We start from the raw sequence: 15,642 nt of genomic DNA on the forward strand, positions 1-15,642 counted from the left end.
TCCGGGTGTCTCCTACACAAACTACGCGGACGACACCAAGATACTCATTCCTATCACACCACAGACACCAAAGCATTGAAGGATGTCTATCTGGTCATCCAGGCCTGGATGGCACAGCACAAATCTTGCCTTAATGATGATAAGACCAAGCTCTTACTACTAGGATCTAGCTATCGCCTCAACAAATTAGATCAAACCTACAAGTCTTTCATCATTGACGGCAACGATATCAAGGCCTCTAAAGATCCCAAAACTTTAGGCGTCTACCTTGATTCCACGCTCTCATTGAACAGACAAACTAATGCAGTAAGGTCGGCATCTGCCTATACGTGCAAACTTATCACCGCCTGCAGACCCTTTCTAAACCCCATCAACTGCATCACCCTCGCCAGAACACTGATTATGGCCAAAATCGACTACTGTAGTGCTCTCTACCTTGGGACTAGTCAGTCCAACCTTAATAAATTGCAAACCATCCAAAATAATGCCATAAGGGCAGCCTTAAACATCCCGAGACGTGCACATATCTCCTCCATCAGATCTGACCTACACTGGCTCCCTGACCCTAGCCTTGACCCACAAACGCCTGAACAATAATGCCCCACCCTACCTCTCCTCCCACTTCACACCCCACACCTCCTTTCGTCCCACAAGATCGGCCTAAACTCACAGCCTCACCCTGCCCAGACTCGAACTCCAAAAAGCGGGTGGCGTGAGCTTTCCAGTCTTAGCCTCCAAACTTTGGAACACTCTACCCACTCCCGTCAAAGCTCAACCGTCATTCCAAACCTTCAAGAACAACGGCAAAATGTGGCTGTTCTCTCGCGTCCAGTGAGGCACCTATCTTAGACCTGCCTGCCACATGTAATATAATTTGTGTACATACACCTCTTATTGTATCTGTATCTCATTTTTTAATGGTATGTCTATCTGTACTTTCTGTAGTTTTGTAAATTTACTGTGCATTTACTGTTTACTGTAACATTCTTTACAAGATTATGCGCCCGGTTGCCCGTGGGCCTGGTTTGCGCTTTACAAATAAACAAAATACAAATGAAAATACATTGTCCATCTAAACGACATAGTTTACCTCGTTGGTCCATCTTTACCTCAGATGTATGATCTACTCTGGACACTGCCTTCTGAGAAACTACTTTTTTTATTTCGCCATTACATAGCTCCTAGTCATTTAATAGTAGGGTGACCAGACGTCCCGGTTTAGCCGGGACTGTCCTGGAATTGAGTGCTCTGTCCCCCTTTCTCAATATTATTTTTCCATTGGAAAATGCAGTGGTCCCGGTTTTTGGTAGTAGGTCTTCATATTTGGCAGCCAGGAATGATATCATATTATATGATATGGCATTTATAACGTGCCTATACACAAGTGTTTCAAGGCGCGACGAGGCAAGGGAGGGGGAACAGAGGGAAGACAGACAACGATCCTACTAGGCCAGGAGACATTCAGATCGCGCAAGTGCATGGGAAGGACACAAGCACAATCTGACACACAAGAAATGCTGCGTTTTACGAATTAAGATAGTGTTAGTTTGTGCTACATTAATTATAATATGTAGTTATTCAACCAGTAACACTTAAACCCCCTTCTTCTCCAACCGCTACTGTGGTGTAGTGCCTTGACAGCCACTTTCAAGAGTTAGTCCTACTTTTATGTTAGTTGCCCTGTCCCGGTTTTTTACTTTTTAAATCTGGTCACCCTACTTAATAAGGGTCAAAGCAGCAGCACATGCTGGCTCTGGCCGCAAACGCACTGCAAAGATGCTGGGGCTGTGCCCTTTCTAACACATGGGCATTCATGAGTTCTGCGGATGGAGAGTTGAATACCTGCACGGTGCACCTGTAATGAATTGTGAACCATGAACCTTTTGAACCCCTCAAAATCTGGGAAAATACCTCATCAACTGTGTGACCCCTCAATCGACTGTGATCCTTCTGCTCAAGCAATCCTATTGTATTCTGTCCTTTGAAATATTTAGCTGTTACGTATTTTATTATTTTCATATATCACCTGCTTTTTACGGTGTGTTTTACTACAATCAAATATGAATTCAGTATTTATTGTTACTAATTTATTGTTCATTCTGATTGTCTATCCCCTGCTTTCTTACCTGACCAGCGGAGTGGTTCTACATCTACAGTCAGTGCTTTAAATGGGCCGGTCCTAGACGGCTCTTAGGGCCGCTACTTCTAAATGTTATCAGTATTCAGAGAGGCAGTGCCCGTACTCAATTAAAAGGAGAGGGAACACGAGACCATTTCACTACACTCTTTACGGCTGTAAGAACTCATAGGGTTTCCTGTGGAAAGCTGCGCCCCTTTAGCCTTCTTTCTCCCCTACCCATCGCATCAGCAGGGGTGTACTGGCCTAAAGGGACCTCTGGAGATTTGTCGGTAGGCCTCTACACCCTGGGCCTCTTTTGTGAAGTATTTACAATTATTCCGATAGGGAAAAGGGTTGGGCTTGCTGAAAATGTAACATGAGGCCACTTTAAAAATGCTCTCAGGTAATACTGGGATATTATAGGTGGTGGAGTAACACTAAGTTCCCATTCCTGTGGACTCCTATAGGAAAGAACAAGAACAGGGCAGTGTCTTTAGGACTCAACGGAAATGGGAAGCCTGAAGCACCGACACCCTTAGCAACAGTGCCAGTGCTTCAGTGAAAATTCTGCTGGCGGGGCCAGAACTACCAGCAGGCCAGGCCTGTTGGTAGTTCACAGCCCCTACCGGCAGACCTTTAGTTTCCCGGTCCGGAAAAGGTGCCATTAACTGTTGTTACTGGCTCTTTTTTACAGACCGGCAAACTTGTAATGAGGGCCTTCAACAATATCCCTATTAAAAGTATGATTGATTTTCTCCCCAAAACACTAGTTCAAAACCAAATGCAATTTTTCTGTTACCATGTAATACTTTCTTCACATAAACAACTTCCTTTCAAGCTAGCACTTCATTATTTCTCAATAATTCTTCTTGAAAAAAACTTTTGTCAGGATAGCAAAAAGCAACTTGTCTCAGTGATGCTACTGCTTGTTAAACAAATTATACAGTACATAAATTCCCTTAATTCAACAAAGATTCTTGCCACATATCTTTCTTCCAGACCGATATCAAACCACCATCTTCTTTCCTGGTCTACTTGGATGCCTGGACTAACCACTATAAGCCATCATCCCAGTTATACTCGCCTGCCAGTAAAAAACTCCTACAACTAACTTCGAAGTTATGGCAATATTGATTCCAATATTCTCCATACCAGTCCTTTGGTATGGTTTCATATTCTCCAGCGGTATATGTCTGAAAAGTGGATTTATGCTTTGGTTGTTTTATTAGAAATTTCTCACAACTTAATGGTTTTCTTGATCTGGTATGCCTGTAACCTCTTCGCTGTGGGTAGTATTGGTTTGAGGCTTCCCCACGGGTAGACCTCTCAAAGTCTTTTGACAGCCTCTTGGCTGTGAGTAGTACAGGTTAAAAACATCCCCCTCTTGTAGTCCCTTATAAGCAGGGCCATCACGAGGGGGGTACAGCGGAGGAAAACTGCCCCAGGCCTCGCGCTTGCGGGGGTCTCGCAGCCCCCTCCCCTAAGGAGAAGGCAGCACAGTCTCCCATGTCCTTTATTCACATGGGGGACTGTGCTGTTTGCTCTCTGCCCCTGCAATGATTTTGCTGTGTGTTGCGAAGCCGTTTGGCTCCACAACAAACAGCAAAATAATGGGAGACAGCAGGGCTCAGAAGTGAGCTCCGCTGCCTCCGGTTATTCAGCTGACAACGTGGACATGCTGAATGACAAGAGAGAACTCCTCTCCTGTCAGTCAGTGTGTTCATGTTGCTCAGCGTGACCACGCTGACTGATGGGAGAGGAGTTCTCTCTTGTCAGGCAGCATTCCTATGTGTCGGCTGCATGGATGCTTTTGAAGGGTGCATGGAGGTAAGGTGTTTTTTTTATTTTAAATTAAATGTGTATATATGTATATTTAAATTAAATTATTATGTACATGTGTATGTATGAATGCAAGCGTGAATGTTGGTGTTTGTGTCAGTGCTGTGTTTGGTTATATGTATGCATGCATGTATGGAGTTGTGCAACTGGTGGATGAATGCATGGGTGAAAGTGTTTTATGTGAATGTGTGTTCAGCCCCACCCCTAAATTTAGCCGCCCTGGGGGCCACTTCATTAAGGGGTGGGTTCATGGCATCAGAGGTGCACCTAGGCGAAAATCTCAGGGGGGTGGGAAGTGGGGGGTAGGGGGTTTGTTGGTGGCAACTAACACTTCAAATGTTGGGAGAGGTGCTAACATCAGAGGCTGTGAGGGAGGGGCAAACTTCCTTGTGTGGGGGCATCTAACATCTTTTCACATTCAAATGAGACTATTCAAAGTTACACGCAGCTACCTCTCCCCTTCATTTCTGAAACGTCACACTTAAGGACTGCTGTGAGAATGAGATGTCCCATGTCACCACTCTTCTAATCACTCCCCTAGCATGAAAGTGCTAACCCCACATCACGATTTAATGACCTAAAAATGTATACATATAAATGCAGGTGCTAACAATAAAATGTTTTATGTTAATAATTGCAGCGCCTTTGTTAACAGCGAAGCCAAGGCACTTTTTAACGTTTGTGCCCTGTTCAGTCTGACCACGGCTCTGTCGGTCAACCCGACAGGGGCTGGATGACAGTTTTGAAAGCAGATAGTGAGTGGGGCCAATAAACCCATTGCACTTTCGGTCTCCCCCTGAGGGATGGCATTTGGGCCTTTCACCTTTTACAGTTGAAATGGGCCCCCAAGTAGCTGCCCCCATGTTGGCAGTCTTATGACACAGAAACCTACTGATAATCTGCATTTTTGAACCTCCTTGCTGCATTATTTTAACTTCATTATTGATTTAAGCACTCCTCCAATCAGTAAGGAGTGCCCCAAACATCGAAAATAAATGAGACCCTACCAGCCCTGACACCTCTTTAGCCAGCCCTGCTCCCATTTCCCTCTAATTTCCCAAAGCCGAACTAGGAAGCTGAAAAGTTATTTCACCTTCCCTTTGGCCACTAGTCGTACCTTTCACCAGTCGTACCTTTCACCCCAATTCAGAGGCTGTTTACTTTCATAGTACTATGCTAATCTCTGGAGAGGTGGGCCATCTAAAAGCTGAAACCAGAAGTTAAGACTTTGGCTTTATAAAAGTGAGTCTGTTGATATTACATGGATAGGTTTTTGTGCTCTGCATGTTTGATGCTGATGCCGCTTCTTAACGAGTGCTACGGGCTGGTGACACATCGAAAGAGGCGTTCTGCCTCAAAGTGGCCAGGAGCTGGCGTCGCCCATGGAGCCAGGTCGAGTCAAAAAACCCAACATTTCAGGAAGGGGCTAGAGCCCGATCTGCTCAATGGTGTTGCGCCACTGCATGTCATTCTTTTTGTTTGGGTTATTTGGTGTGCCACCAATAAGCCAAAAATATAGCTTTAGCGAACAGACAGTGGTGGAAATAGACTTTTTTTCTGGGGCATCGCTTCTACCGCAGTGAAAGAGGCCGGTCCAGCGACGGGAGGATTAGGAGGGTGTAGGGCAGGTATTTCAGTCACCCCATGAACATTTGCCTGTTCCACTCAGAGGATTTATCGTCAGCAAAGTTCAAAATCTGCACCCCTTTTAAACCTAAAAAATGCACATCAATATTTCCCATACAGTGCAACAAGGGATTTCACAGGGCTCCCGCTCAGACCCTTAAGTGGTCTTGTGGGGAAGTGTCTCACTTTGGAACCTAGCGACCACAGTCCAAAACCCTGCCCAACATAGTTTAAAGCACAAACACAACACAGCATTCTAGAATAAAAATGTATTGCACATAGGTTTCCCAGATTGTGGAGCTGTATTTCCAAAATGGTAATTATTTGCCAGATCCTGGGTCTGGGAAGTTCCATCCCAATGATAGCATTGACTACAGATAGGAAGAAATGCAATATGAGGAGGGACTTGTAGATGCTGTTTAGTTATTTACCCACACATTGACTTCTCATGGGCATGCTAATCCCTATGGCAATTCTCACCCAGTTCATGCCCTCCCCACCGAAAACACCTCCTCACTGAAACTCTTTGAGCTAGCTTTCATCACGCTTTGCCATCAAACTTTGCCCTCAATGTGCCTGGAAGTGTTTTCTCAAAGGAGTCTTTTGAGAGTTCATGACTTCATTTGAGTTGTAGACACAGAACTGGTGTAATAAAAATGTCTTAATCAGGTCTGCCTTTGGCCACTCGAGTTAAAAACACCCTGTGTGTCTTTTGCAGAAGTCCTGTTAAAAACAAGCATTAGCAAAGCCAACAGTTTTGGCTTGTGTATAAGTATTAGGCATTTGCCAGGCACTGCGATTAGCTGCTCAGGTACTCAAACCATTTAGCACTGGCACTATTAATAGCCAGCTAATACCAATACAGAAGTGCCTGTCCCATGCCTACATGAATGCCCAAACTGTTAGCATTGCCAATGCTCTTTTTGCTTTACCCTTGATGTACAGGACTATGCATCAATGTTAAAGCAAACATACTACTTGGCTAAATTGGACCACATTGAATGTAGGCCAATCTAGCCAGCAATACAACTTATGGTACACAGTCAGCCTGGATATACATTCTGTGGTTTGGCATTTTTACTGGCGGGGAGTCTGTACATGGTAACAATGGCATATATTGATGCAGCCTGCATGGACATACATGAGAACAACCAGCATCAATATATTTTTATACTAGCATATGTTGCGTGGAAAGGCGACATGAATTGAAAAATTTTCCTGTGCACTGATTGTGATTTGGAACTATTGGGATTTTCCATGTGCTTCCATAAAAAACCAATTACAAACTGTATGGATTTCTACACAATTTTGAAAAGAAAGTGCTGTAAAATGCATAATTATAACCCAATGTTTCAAAATTTTCTTGGGAGTGAGAACCCCTCCCCGCTCAAGCAACTCTTGTTTGGTTTGGGCTCCCTCACTGTGCTCTGTTGATCCTGCCTAATTGGCAAAAACCTTTAAGCCTCTTACGTTCATAAATGTACCAGCCTCCACTATACATCATTTGTCACTGTGTATTATGTGTGTTTTAATACACACACAGGGGCAGTGTGCTCCTTAATGATATGATATGGCATTTATAATGTGCCTGACAACAAGTGTTTCTAGGCGCGACAAGGCAAGGAGGGGGAAACAAAAGAGTAGAACAAAACACAGATCTTACTAGGCCTTGTGTCATTCATATCACGCAAGAGCAGGGAAGGGGGAGGGGAGAAGTGCCGAGGGTGGTGTAGGATGCAGAACAAAGGAAAACAAGAGTGCAGCCAATGGGTGGCAAGTGTGGGTACTCATAAGTGCAGCCAACGGGTGGCGAATAAGTGCAAGAGAGGGACTGTAGGGTTACAGATACAGACCACAAGGGCAGGGGAGCCAAGAGGAAGTGCAGGTTTGCAACAGGACAGGCAGGGACCTGGGCCCGAATTCAGAGCTGGACCAGGTGACCAGTGTGTAGATCAGGCAGGTGATCAGCAAGGGAGAGGATGAGAGAACGCAGAAGCAAAGAGACAGGTCTTGAGTTGCTTCCGGAACCGGAGATGGTTCTGCTCAACTTTCAGAGAGGCAGGGAGGCTGTTTTCAGAGGGAGACCCAGCCGAAGAAAGAGATCTGCCCTCAACTCTTTGCTTGGAAAAGTGACTGACCCTCAGAGAGTTGGAGGTGGTGGAGTGGAGAGCTCATGCCATCCTATATATATTTATGCAAATGATACAAAAGTTAGTACGGCATAAACCTTTCTTCAGTAGAGAAATCTGACTTTGCTGTAGTTGATTTGGAGTTGTATTAACAAACCATATTTAATAAACCATATTTGGGATCCTACACACAAACTCAAAGGGTGATTTTTCAAGTCTCCTGTTTGCAGAGGTGCCGCTGCTGGCTGAGTGCAAAAAATGGTATGGGGGCCACACCAAATGTTTTGCCCCGGGCCTCACCACATCTTCTGACAGCCCTGCTTATAAGAGAACTTTATTCTTTGCCACTTAGCTGTGTTTCCTTTAACTATTTGGCACCTGCTTGGTATTCAAAATGATTGCTTCGTAACAGCTTTCGCATACAGAGCATCCCGGGGTCAGCATTCACACTCTGCCAACTTACCGCTTCTCTGCTGCAGCTCTCTCTTATTGTTAGGCTTCGCAGCGATCCTTCAGCATTCGGTCTGCTTTCTCTTCATCCTCTGCGAGCCTCGTGTAAGTTGTGCATTAGTCTTCAGGAACACTGACAGATCCAATTATTTTCCTCAACTTCAACTGTCTGCCACATGATACTCTGGGAGCACGTCTCCTCAGCTGAGCTTCTTCTTAGCATGCCGCTTTCCACTGCGCGTAACCTGCAGTTCTCATTGATTTCACTCTTTGGGGTGACTCCTGCTGGTAGGCTTCTTTCTGTGGCTGCTCCTGCACCTTGGATGACTTGAGCTTCCTGAGCTATGCCTCCCACATGACCATTAACTGCTCATCAGCCTTCATCATCTGCTTCGCATTCATTCTGTTTGTTTCCCAGCTGGGCCTCATCTTGAGTTTTAAATATCCTGCTCAGGTGCTTTGAGTGGCAGCAATGAGACTGCACCTTTGAATATTTATCATATTGAGTCCCCATTGCCTCTGAGCTCCTCTTCCTCGTCCCAGTGCTTTTAGCATTATGGGACATGAAGTCCATAGAAGAATGTCAACATTAAGTTGTTCTATTTTACAATAAACCATTATCAATTCAGGAACAGGAGGATTGTGAGATAAGGATATTCCCATAGCCCCCAACACAAGTCACCTCTCCCATAATCCTTCCACTTGGAACCACCCCCGGAGTCAGGATCAGGTAGCAGCTGTCTTTCCCTGGCCACAGGAGAGGAGGCCCACACCGGGTTTATAATAGTGTTGATCTCACTGGATTCATCCCATACCCTTCCCTAATGTCACTGATTTCACAAACGCTGTTGGAAATGTAGAAAGGAAATCTACATTGCCCTGTTCTTTTACTTTCCTGTGTTCAACAGAAAAACAATAGGGCTGTAAATCCCAAAACCACACAGGACTCCAGCATTGGTATCCAAAGGCTTAACAACTTTAGTGGGCATGATCTGTAAAAAGCCTGAACTTTCCACCTGTCACATAGTATTTCAAGTAGGTTATGGCCATGTTATAGCCAAAGCTTCAACTTCAAGGGTTGCAAAGGATTTCTCCTGAGGAAATAGTTGCAGACTGATATATAGGATGTGATGTTATATACTGTGGGAGGTATTGACCCACTCCGCTATGCGGCATCACCTTGCACGTTATGGGGAAAGAAACAGCAACAATGGCGGCAAAACCCTTGTGTGTGCCAAAAACCTACAAAAACCTACACAAACCGTGTGCTTCAGCACACAAAAAGAGGGATGCACAACCTGCCCCCCCTGGTACATGCACAGTGGAATAGAGCACACCCTGCAAAAATGTGCCAGTGGGATCCATGACCATCAAAAAGAGTGCAGAGAGAGAAGCAACATTTTGCAAGTGAAACCCAAAAATGTGCCCACAAATGACATCTGCTTTGTTGCTAAAAACTCCCAAATGTCCATACACAACACTTCTCAACATTCAAAATCTTGCCTGGTGCTAAAATTCATGTATCTAATGAAACATTGTGAACATACAAAGTCCCAATGTGAAGAGCAAAACATTCTTCAGACAAACTGGATTGTCTGAAAACTGATAGCATAGGCCAAACTCTGGGTGCAGTACCCGGGGCTACCTGAATGACAGCTGTCAGAGGAGTACTGAGGAAATTTTAAAAGGACCTAAAACTAAAAAGTCTGCTGGATTAGCAAACATAAAAAGGATTGTTGCCAAAATGGAATACAGATTTTAGTTGTGTTTTCCCACAGATTTTAAATCCAAGAAAGAAAGAAATGTATTTATTTGTGATGTAATAAATTTGGTTTTTGCTGGGTTTAAGAAGGTAATTAGCCTGGCTAAAGTTGCAAGAACTGGACAAAAAAAAGGTTTTTCTCCCAGAAGGAGGGTTTTCCTCTCAGCAGAAACTCACTGGGAGGTGTTAATTGTGGGTTAGAACAGAATCCTGTCTACAGAAAGCAAAGGAACAATGACAAAGCTTGAGCCCAGGTAACTGGAAGTGTGAAGGGGGTCGTAAATGGCCTCTGGAAGCAACAAACAAGGAGGGGGATTCCCTGGACTGCAGGGAGACAAAAAGGGGCTGACCATCTGTTGTTAAACATGAACAAAGAACAATTTTTAAAAGACTCATAACTTGCTATTCAAAATGGTGAAAAATATAAAAAGTACAAAGTTGTCAATTTAATTTCTGGCTGCACGTGTGAAGAGGTGGTAGAACTGTGTGACATGTTCTAGACAGGAATGGCAATATATGTGGTTTTATGCAAAATGTATTACTATTAGAATTGTGAAAATGTACACGCATATCCCTATGTTAAAAATGCAAAAATCTGAAGAAAGTTGAGAAAAGATCCCACCGTTGCAGGGTTTTGAGGAATAGCTGCTACGTAAAATATGGCATCTGTATGTGTCCTTTGTATAAAGGTGACCAATGAAGAAATGTACATTTAGTATAAAATCTGATTTTGAAACCAGTGGCTAAAAGGAGGTCTCTGAGGGGCGTAAAGCAAATCATAAAATGTGACATCATCCGGCCTTGATCCAATCACTCAAATTGCAAGGCGGAGATGAAGTGTGGTCCTATCCCAGCTCACAGGGGCAAGCTTAGCTAAACTGGCCCACACACCCCCTGTGTGATGTCATCCTATAGCATAAATAGAGACAGCTGAAAACACATAGGGACTCACAGATCCACTCACTTTCCTGATTCCGGCGAAGCACTCTGATCCAGCATTATACATCCAGCTTTTATATTCTTGCAGATCCAGATGCCAAAACTATTGCCAGCAATAGAGAACCATTGATTTCCAGCAAGGCCCAAATCCTCAAATGTATTCTCCCTACCCAGTAAAGCGCAGTGTGGGGTGAGAAGGCCTTCTGAACCTGTATCCTGAAATTCTCTGGCTTGCCACCACTAGGCTTGCCTGAGGAACTCGCTATCCAGCTGATTAAATACCCACAGACTAGTAGGGCAGATCCTGTGCAAATCCGGTGACCGGCCTAGCTGATCCAGTACCATACCTTATGTGCTATCTTTCCTAGACCAGACCCATTCCATGACCAGAACTGACAGTCCAATCTAAAAACTTATTCTGTGAGTATTAATAGGAAGAACTGTGGCCCATAGTATCTTTGCATTGTCTTATCCCTACCTCAAACCCATCTTATCTTTCATTCAGAACCAGTATTGTTAGAACTATCTTTGCACTGACTCTTTTCTCATCTGAAGAAGTCGAGTTTCCTCAGTAGGCGGGTTACACTGATCACGTAACTGTAAGATTCTTCTGTTGTATTCGCTTTTTCATAGTCATCCTCTAGTGTAAGCAAACCCATTTGCCATTTCAAAAGTGCATTTCTGTTTTCCATTCTTGCGCCAATCTCGCACAAACGACCTTTACTAAAACCTCTATAACTCCCTCAGTTTTTGTGATAGAAATGGAATTTCAACTCCTACTTGTACCTAACATCCACAGCTATCCATAGAACCCAAAACTGTCAGTGCGGTTCTTCCATAATAGCGAAAATCGCGCAAGGAAAGGTTTGCCGCTATTTTAAAAATCTGAAAGGTTTACACGTGTGAAATAGCTCTAAACTGCTTCCTCCTTGGACTTTAAGATTTCAAATGTTTTCTTTGGACTACATCATTGCTTGTGATTGTGTGCAACTGTTCAAAGTGGCTCTCATAAGAATTTAGAACAATTTAAGTATTTTTTTTACCACATTTGGTGTTTTGCCCAGTCAATTCTAAAGATAATGTTAAGCCATCCTGACAGCTGAAAAGTCAATTCCGTTTTTCTCTTGTGTTTTGTGGGGGAAGGTGGGACTGATATTCTGTTTGATTTGTGCTATTCCTGAATACCTGCTCTCTCCTCACATCTATTTAATTGCCTATTGGGTGTTGAGGGGTGTTGCAGGGGGAACCTTTAACCATAGTGCTATCTGATCTGAAACCAACACAAAAGTATTATTTTCTGTGCTGCATTTGTTTTGCCTATTACTTATTCCTAGTGTATTAAAAATATTATTCAGTATTCTGTCACTCCATTGGTCATTGTTGTTTATCTATTAAAACATATTGTGATTAAATCTTAAATACATAAATACATATTTACCTTTGCAAACCAGCCTGATTCCTGGTTCAGTGTGACCGGCAGGGTTCCAGTAGAAGGGTGTGATATGACTGGTATATCGTTCAGAATATTGAACTTATAGACAAAAATAAATAAGGGTTTCAGTTGTGCACTACATGCTGGGCTTTGACTTGAGTGTGTGCCGGATTGAAATCACTTACAGCTTGGGGGCTCGTCGCTGGATCCTGAATTAGACATACCACTCGTGACAGTCTAACACAGCATGCTAGCCGACGGGGTACATATACCTTGTTGGGGTACCATACTGTGCTACACTGTATAAGCACCCCTCAATAGAAATACTCAAAGGAGTTGGGCCTGTTTGCAAAAGTAAAGTAACCCTGAGATAAGCCAGAAGGAAATTAATATTTCCAGAATGGCGACCCCAGTGGAAATCAATATTGCAACGGAATACCTACTGAACAAATTGTTTGTCAGGGGTGAATGGTTAGAACAGGACAACCAGGTATGGCTGCAGGGAATAAAACAAGAAATCACTGAAATCAACCTTACCATCTGGCAGGACAAGGGGCCATTACATCAAGAACTCAGTGACCTGTACATGACCGCTAAAATAAAAGATGAACAGTGCAAAATTGCCAAAATAGCGGCCTACCTGTACCCCCACATGGGAGTCATACAGGAAAAGTATGCAGACCATGTAGATTTCACAAAGAGGCAAGGGGAAGCACTGCAGAAAATCCAGAGCAAAGGCTCCAAGATAGTAAAGAATCTGAAACAGAGGCTAGGCAGTATGCCACCAAACTCCAAGAAGATCTGGCTATCTCACTGCAAAATAATACAGAGCAAGATACACAGGTACAGAAACTGCAAAAAGAGTGTCAGGAAAGGCTGGGCTCTTTAAAACAGAGTAAACAAAAACTGGTGCAGCAATTAACTTTGAACAGAGCATGCGCAGAACAGATAGTCACCTAGAATCCTTAAAAGGGTGAAATAATAAATGCATTATCAGAGACCTAGAATCCCAAACAGAGTTTGACGAGGAGCACCAGAAAGCTGGTGCCTTTAAAAAACAGAGGGACAACCAGGCTGAGCAGAGGGGCACTCTAAGTCGGGAAAGGGACACCCTAGGCCAGGAAGTCAGCCATTTAAAAACAAAGTTAGAATAAAATTACCTGGCCCTTCAGGAACTTGGTGAAATCAAAATGGATTACAAAAAGCTACTAGAACACAACAGGCGGGTGGAGGATGCTCTGGCAAAGAATAATCAGACCAGTAAGGACCAAACTCAGGAGGTGAGACTCCTGCAGCAAAAATTGTCCCAATACTCCCAATTCAGGCAGGAAGCACAGAGAGACAATGAGGCACTCTGTGAAAAGAATGACAGGCTCCACCAACTGATAGCCATGCAAGCACAACTCATAGAGATGAGTAGGGCCTTAATAGAGGAGCAAAAAGGTCAGATATTGACATGTCATCAGGAAATAGGGGCTGAAAAAGATGAGGTAAGATTGGAGAGAGAAACCCCTGAGCATAACCTCAGGAACCCTGGCATCAGGGACTTTAATCCCTTCAGTTCCATGGACTCTGCCACCCCCATGTCCACTGGCTCATATCAACCAAGGGCCACCCCCATGTCCACTGGCTCATATCAACCAGTAAAGCGCAGTGTGGGGTGAGAAGGCCTTCTGAACCTGTATCCTGAAATTCTCTGGCTTGCCACCACTAGGCTTGCCTGAGGAACTCGCTATCCAGCTGATTAAATACCCACAGACTAGTAGGGCAGATCCTGTGCAAATCCGGTGACCGGCCTAGCTGATCCAGTACCATACCTTATGTGCTATCTTTCCTAGACCAGACCCATTCCATGACCAGAACTGACAGTCCAATCTAAAAACTTATTCTGTGAGTATTAATAGGAAGAACTGTGGCCCATAGTATCTTTGCATTGTCTTATCCCTACCTCAAACCCATCTTATCTTTCATTCAGAACCAGTATTGTTAGAACTATCTTTGCACTGACTCTTTTCTCATCTGAAGAAGTCGAGTTTCCTCAGTAGGCGGGTTACACTGATCACGTAACTGTAAGATTCTTCTGTTGTATTCGCTTTTTCATAGTCATCCTCTAGTGTAAGCAAACCCATTTGCCATTTCAAAAGTGCATTTCTGTTTTCCATTCTTGCGCCAATCTCGCACAAACGACCTTTACTAAAACCTCTATAACTCCCTCAGTTTTTGTGATAGAAATGGAATTTCAACTCCTACTTGTACCTAACATCCACAGCTATCCATAGAACCCAAAACTGTCAGTGCGGTTCTTCCATTATAGCGAAAATCGCGCAAGGAAAGGTTTGCCGCTATTTTAAAAATCTGAAAGGTTTACACGTGTGAAATAGCTCTAAACTGCTTCCTCCTTGGACTTTAAGATTTCAAATGTTTTCTTTGGACTACATCATTGCTTGTGATTGTGTGCAACTGTTCAAAGTGGCTCTCATAAGAATTTAGAACAATTTAAGTATTTTTTTTACCACATTTGGTGTTTTGCCCAGTCAATTCTAAAGATAATGTTAAGCCATCCTGACAGCTGAAAAGTCAATTCCGTTTTTCTCTTGTGTTTTGTGGGGGAAGGTGGGACTGATATTCTGTTTGATTTGTGCTATTCCTGAATACCTGCTCTCTCCTCACATCTATTTAATTGCCTATTGGGTGTTGAGGGGTGTTGCAGGGGGAACCTTTAACCATAGTGCTATCTGATCTGAAACCAACACAAAAGTATTATTTTCTGTGCTGCATTTGTTTTGCCTATTACTTATTCCTAGTGTATTAAAAATATTATTCAGTATTCTGTCACTCCATTGGTCATTGTTGTTTATCTATTAAAACATATTGTGATTAAATCTTAAATACATAAATACATATTTACCTTTGCAAACCAGCCTGATTCCTGGTTCAGTGTGACCGGCAGGGTTCCAGTAGAAGGGTGTGATATGACTGGTATATCGTTCAGAATATTGAACTTATAGACAAAAATAAATAAGGGTTTCAGTTGTGCACTACATGCTGGGCTTTGACTTGAGTGTGTGCCGGATTGAAATCACTTACAGCTTGGGGGCTCGTCGCTGGATCCTGAATTAGACATACCACTCGTGACAGTCTAACACAGCATGCTAGCCGACGGGGTACATATACCTTGTTGGGGTACCATACTGTGCTACACTGTATAAGCACCCCTCAATAGAAATACTCAAAGGAGTTGGGCCTGTTTGCAAAAGTAAAGTAACCCTGAGATAAGCCAGAAGGAAATTAATATTTCCAGAATGGCGACCCCAGTGGAAATCAATATTGCAACGGAATACCTACT

This window comes from Ambystoma mexicanum, chromosome 5q (genome assembly GCF_040938575.1).
Source record: "Ambystoma mexicanum isolate Mex_15411 chromosome 5q, UKY_AmexF1_1, whole genome shotgun sequence".
NCBI lineage: Eukaryota > Metazoa > Chordata > Amphibia > Caudata > Ambystomatidae > Ambystoma > Ambystoma mexicanum.